Genomic DNA, 7,156 nt, shown 5'->3' with positions numbered 1-7,156 from the left:
AAGAAAAAAAAAAACAATTGTATGTCTTTTCTCTCTTGGGAGCTATCCTGACCTCAGAGGGCATTAATTCTGCTGTACTGCTCCATGCCTTAAGTTTTACAGGGGCAGAGACCCATGCGAAAAGGCCTGAAATGGTACTAGACTGCCTGCGGTGGGGTGAGTAAACCTTTCTAACCCCAGAGTTCAATGTTAGAAAGCCTACTTGCCCATAGCTATGAATCACATTCCTCTGTATTAGCTGTATCTGAAATAAAGGTGATATTTTGTTCTCCTATCTGCCTTACAGTTTCGACTTCTATCTTAATTGATTAATAATTCAAGTAGGGAAGAGAGGTGCTATCTATAAGCCTCCCCAAGAATGTTAACAATGTGTATGTAAATTCTCTCCTCTCACCTGAGCTCTTGACCTATAATCTGATGATCAGGGGATGTGTACAGATGGAATTTTCACGACCTCAACTTTAGCACTTCACAAATGAAAATCTGCTGTAATCTCCAGTCACCTCATAAAAGGAAATCAGATGTTTACCACAAAAAACCTCTGGTCAGTCACATGCCCCTTCATTTATCAGCTCATTCAGGCCTGACACCATGGAGTCACCTAGGACTTCTCTTCCTCTTAATCCTCCAGAGTGAGTCAGGCATGATGTCGTGTTGCATTTTTTCTCCAGAATTTCTCATTCATCTGCCCTTTTATTTCCCGTCCCAATCTAGACTTCTTCACACCTGTTTACTGCAAAAGCTTGTCAGCTAGATTTTGCTGAACCCAGATCTTTCCTCAGCAACTCTAGCAGAGTTGACAACCTTGCTCAGTTGCAACTTCGACCATACGATTCCCTTCAGAAATGTGTTCAGTGGCTTCTATCTTCAGGTCAAACTCATTTTCCTGATATAAAGGCACTGGCATAAGTGGACATGATACAATCAACTTCCCTGTATTTACTGTCCTCAACTCCAGTCAGAATTAGCTCTGTTATGAACTAAAAGCATAGTATGCTTTTAATACATATCTTCCACCAAATTGCAAACCACACACACATCACCCAAAATCAACATCTACCCCCCCCCGATCCCCTCCTTCAAATATTTAAGAACTAATGCAAAGCCCAACACACATTGTCACAGTTAATCATACACTGTATTCAATGATGTGTTCCTGTGGTTTATTATTATAGATTCTTCTTTATCCAAGCTGAATTACTGTGAGTACCTTGCGCTGAAGAATCATGGTACATTTCCCATACCATAAAGTTCATTGTTAACTGTATAGCAGATACAAAATAAATATTTAATGACTGATTGACGTATAAATATAACAAAGTAATTGTCTTTACCTGAGAGATGGTTTGATCCAAGAGTCAGGAATTTAAGAGTGATGTGATAATCAGTATTTCTACTCTGACCTTTTTGACTTTCTCTGTTGTTCGAGGCAAGGCATTTTAGCTATTTTGGACTCATTTTCTTAATCCAAAAATGGAAGTAAGACTTGTCATCTCTCTTATTCATAGAGAGTGGTGAGGAGTATCCCAGTCAATGCAAAGCACATGGCTAATACAAGGTTTAATAAAAATGATAAATAACATCTATTACAAAATTGAACCATTGTTCAATTTCTTCTGCCCTTTCAGTCCTTTGATTCAATATTCTCTCACTGAAATCTGAGAGCTTTAATTTGAGAAAGCGTTTTACTAAGAATCATAGACTTTCTACATTAACCTTTTGTTATCATTAGGCATGCCTGGATGGTATCAAATTATTCTTTTAAGGAAATCAATATATCACTATAAGTGCATAGTGAAACACCTGGTAATGGAACTTCAGATTAGGGAGACCTGGGTATGAAAATCTGCTTCAGAGCAAAATGGCAAAATGGATGGTTCCCGACTTCATTCCCCCTCACAGAAAGAGCAAAGAGCACTGCCCGTAGACAAGATGCCTTTGTGAAGATCCCAGAACGTAGGGGTGAGGCTGAAGCACCCTCCTGGACCACAGAAATCAAGAAAAGACACATTAGAAGGGTGAGAGCAATGGTTTCACTTTGACCGAGTCTCCCCTCCCTCAGGTCAGTATGCCATCCCACCTAGCAGTTCTCCCCTGGCCTACAATTTCTCCAGGGGGAAAAGGAGAGCCCAAGGCAGACACCCAGCTTCCCCAGCATCCAGGAAGCTTCCCAGGAAACCCACTTAGGTATCTCCTCATGGGAATAACTGGGCGAACAGCTAGAGCTGGAGAAGAGGAACAGCTCACAGAAACGAGCGTATAGATCTTGGCAGACAAATTTCTGCTGGCAGTGATTTTAGCCTGATCTTAGATCTCAGCCAGCAGCTCTGCCCATCTGCAGACCCAAGCCGGTGGCCTGTCTAGCCAGAGAGCTTAGTAGAAGTGCTGCCCAGTTTGGGTCCACAGCCAGAGGGCTGTCCCAGTGGCAGAGCCCCTCCTCTAAACCCACCAAGAGAATGAAGCTGGTGAGCAGCTCCATTCAACTGCTAGACATAGCCTCCAGCCCTGCCTGACCAGCAAGCCCAGCCAGAGACCTTGGGCAGCTGTGAAGCTCATCCTGGAGCCCAGCTGAGGCAGAGAACCAAGCTGGCAGCCCCAACTGCAGAGCATAACTTCCAGCCCTGTCTGCAAGGGAGCCCAAATCAAGACCCTAGGCAGCCTCCAGCCGAGCCCGCAGTACTTGCTGGCTGAGCACAGCAAGCTTCCTCCTACAGGCAGGGAGCCCAGTCAGCAACCCTGCCCAGTCATGGAACACAGTCTGTGGCCTCGCCTGCCCAGGAGCCTTGGACAGCAGCCCCTACTGACCACGTATCACAGCCTCCAGCCCCACCCACTGCCAGGTAAACCTGGAGGCCCTGCTCCACCAGGGATCCCAGACAGAGACTTCGCCCAAGAGTGGAGCTCAACCAGCGGACTGCCCGATCACAGGCTGCAGCCCAGCTTCAACAGCGTCCAGCCAGTGGCATCATCCGGCTGGGGAGCACAGCCTGATGAACATAGATTCGAAAATTCTCAACAAAATACTAGCAAACCAAATTCAACGTTTAAAGGATTGTACACAATGACCAAGTGGGATTTATTTGGGGGATGTAAAGATGGCACAATATCTGCAAATCAATAAGTGCGATTCATCACATTAATAGAATGAAAGATTAAAATCGTATGATCTTCTCAATAGATGCAGGAAAAGCATTTGACAAAACAGAATATCCTTTCATGATAAAAACTCTCAGCAGATTGGGTATAGAAGGAATATACCTTTAACATAATAAAGGTCATACACAGCAAACCCACAGCTGACATCATACGGTGAAATGTTGGACGCTTTTCCTTCAAGATGAGGAACAAGACAAGGATGCCCGCTCTTACCACTCCTATTCAACATAGCACTGGAAGTCCTCACCAGAGCAGTTAGGCAGGAAAGAGAAATAAGATGAGTCCAAATAAGAAAGGAAGAAGTAAAATTGTCTTCGTTTACTGAAGACGTGATCATATATTTAGCAAACTCTAAGTTTGCCACCAAAAAACTATTAGACAAATACTCCTTGATCTCACATATGTAGAATCTAAAAAGTTGAACTCATGGGAAGGAGATTGGTGGCTACCAGGGGCTAAAGGGTGGGGGTAATGGGGAGATGGTCAAAGGGTACACATTTTCTGTTAGAAAATGAATACATTCTGTACATGTAATGTATAACACGGTGACTGTAGGTAACAATACTGTACTGTATACTTGAAATTTGCTAAGAGTATAGATCCTAATGTTGTCACTACAGAAAAAAGTAGTCACTGTATGAGGCAATGGATGTGTTAACTAACCTTAATGTGGCAATCATTTCACAATATGTACATGTATCAAATCATCCCATTGTACTAAACTTAAACAATATTACTTGTCAGTTACATCTTAATAAAGTTGGGGGGAAAACTGTATCAGAGAATTCCCCATTTTCCATGGAAGTGTTCTTTAAATAATCTCAAATAATTTTTCTTACTTTATTTCCTTATTTCCTCAAATGAAATTCTTGTTCTCTTGCTAGAAAAGTCACTTTTCATCCATTGTGAATTATGAAGAGTGGGGAAAAAAATGAAAAGTTCTTCTCTGTGTTTCTACAGAACCAGAAAAAAATTCAAATACTTATAGTATTGACATTTTTCACATTGACCCACTAGAGTCAGATGAGTGATACCTTTCTTCATAAGACAATAACTCTGTTAATAATAGGTCATGCAAGGTAGATTTTTGTTTAATGTTTTCATTTGGGCAAAAAGTAAATTTAGAAGTTAAGAACAGATTTAAAAATTATAGCACCAGAGGAATATCTCTCTCAAAAAAAATTACAAACCATCCTAGAGATAGTTGATGAATGTTCAACATTGTAGATCAGATGTTAATCTAACTTGGAAGAGAGAGGGGAAAACATGCTAAGGAGAGACAACAATAAAATTCCCAGAAAAAGGATTTCCCTCATATGTTGATTACATATTCCTGTAATTACTTCCTCTTTCAATATTAGATGCTGAGCCTATTGCAGTTTACAAATACCTTTGGCAGTGTGAACTAATTAGATAAAATATAGGAATAATATGAAAGTGGTAAAACAAATTATCTTTTACTACTGAAAAATTCTATTTAGAATTTTAGGAGAGGGTAAGATTTGAAATTTTGATAAAGTTCAAGGTTCATGTTGTGTGTGAATTTCTTTTGTCTGTGACATCTCCATTATACTGGGTAAAGACCAAAACTTTGAACATTGCCTAATAAGTCCTCTACAATTGCTCCTCTTTTAAAGTGCATTATAAACTTTGTCTTGTGCTCTAGTTGCACTGGTCTTGCATTTATTTCCTTTAACGAGCCTTGCTTTCTGTGGTTCAGGGTCTTTATCACACAGTCTGCTTTGCCTATAACACTCCTCATCCCACCTTCCCTTTACCTGGTTAATGAGCACCCATCCTTCAATATCAATTCATATCACATCCTTAGGAAAGCCTTCCCCAACCTCCTAGACCAGATCACATTGGGGTATACTGCCTTCTAGCACTTGAGATTTATCCTAATTCTCAACATTTGAGTGATCAAGAAAAAGTATCTATGTCTTCAACTTCATGAAGCACAGGCAATACCAACTGTTAAGTATTATATTTCTAGCACCCATCTCTTTGCTTGGCATGGGGAGGTTCTTGTGGAATTTTTCTTGAATTAATAAACAAATAAACTTTGACTTTAATACCTTGAGTAACAAATTCTTAAAGGAACATGGCAATGTGGGAGTGAGAACTAAACATAAGTTTAAGGTGGGATTCAGAACATGAAAAAAAATTTTACGGCATATTTAGATTTTAGGAAATGGAATACATAAAGATAATAATGACATATTGTTATATAATTACAATGTTAATTATTATGACAAAAGTAAGATTAGTTTCTCTTATTTTTAAGAGAAGTTAGAATAAGAGGAAAGTAACTGGTTTGCTCATACCTTTCTTAGGGTTATACTCATTTATACTTATTAATTTAGTTTATTACAGCTAGAGGGGATTTCAATTTTTATAGTAATTTAACCTGAATTAACACCTTTGAAATCCTGTTTCATGTCTTTTCAGAGATTAATAAATCTTCAAAGCTAAAAACTTAAAGCATATTGAACCCTAATTATATTTTTATTTCTAAATTCTTTCAAACATCAAACATTTTAAGATCATAGTTTTTAATCAATGTCTGCTGGTGACCAGGTGTTCTTAGGCTTAATACTATAAAAACAATAAAATCGCTATGAAGACCTGACCTTCTAAGTCAGATTCCTAGAAAGTCTGCACATATAATTTTTCGGGCATGTGGAGGCAAAAGCAACAGTACAGTTATCCATGACCTGCCCACCCATCCCAGGATACATCAGCATCTCAAATTTTTATAAATTAGACATAGCCTAAAAATTCCAGTAGAAAATTATTAGATGTAGTTCAGCTGCAAAAGTCATTGTGAACCTAAACCAGCATGTTTAAGAACCTAATGAAAGTTTTAAAAAATTATTAGCCATTACGTATTATCTAATTTTTCCTACACATTTTGGTTACATTTCCAGTCATATTCATTAATTTTAAAATAAGTATATCTACATATCACATGGTTTGTATTTCTTTTCAAAAGTGTTTAAATTTAACAGGTGCAAAAGTTACGTTTCCTTTTTTATTGTTCTCCCAAAATATGTCATCAGGAAAAAGTGCCACTTAATCTCCTGTGTCTACTTCAAAGAGAAGTTTGGTCATCAGAAATATAGATTTTCTTCTGCTCTCCATTTCAGACCATTATTTGTTTTCAAGTTAGTATTATGAAAAAAGATACCTTATCAATAACATAGGAGCCCAAATGCATTTTCATAGGAAGAGATCATAGTAGGTCATTTGCTCATTTCCTCTATTCAAGACCCACCTACCAACATGAACTGGGGATGTAGGAGTGGGGAGAAAGAGAGAACGAACATGAGAGAAGAGAGTCTGGAACTCTCCAGTTTTCTTATATCCTGAAGGTAAGACATTTCACAGAATTTCACAGAAGCTAACGGATTGCTTAAATTTAAAGGTACTGTAAACTACTTCGGAAAAAAGTTTATCATGAAACCTAATGAATAAAAGTCATTTGTTCATTTATTGAATGTATGAATCTAAAGCACTGAGCACCTATTATGCTTTAGTCAGTGAAAGACAACTAAAAATTTGCAAATCCAGGCAGAGAAAGGAATTGAGCATATTGATTACAATGGTGTACAGTGAGTTCTACAAAAGAAGTGCACCCCAGAAGATGGAGATGGTCAGGGCTCAGGTCCTGAACCAGCTTGGGGAAAGTTTTTAGAAGAAGTGACTTTTGAATCTCAAACTTGAATGTTGGGTAGAAGTATGCTACGCTGGGTATAGGAGATAGGAATGGTAGAAGAAAATATAAGTCCTGTAGGAATCTGCAGTATGCCAAATGAAATGATGGCATATTTTCTTTGTTAGACTACTAAAAAGACATTTAATATTGTGGCAGAGAATATGGAAGTAGTCACTTGTACCTGGAGAAAGAAACATGGCAGATTATGGAAAGCCCAGTATGCTATACAGAAGTATGGATTTTACCCACCCAGAAATAAATATTAATAATTACTAGATGTGAAGT

The sequence above is a fragment of the Mesoplodon mirus genome, assembly GCF_964341445.2.
Source record: "Mesoplodon mirus genome assembly, chromosome: 2".
Taxonomy (NCBI): Eukaryota; Metazoa; Chordata; class Mammalia; order Artiodactyla; family Ziphiidae; genus Mesoplodon; species Mesoplodon mirus.
This window is presented reverse-complemented; position numbering follows the sequence as displayed.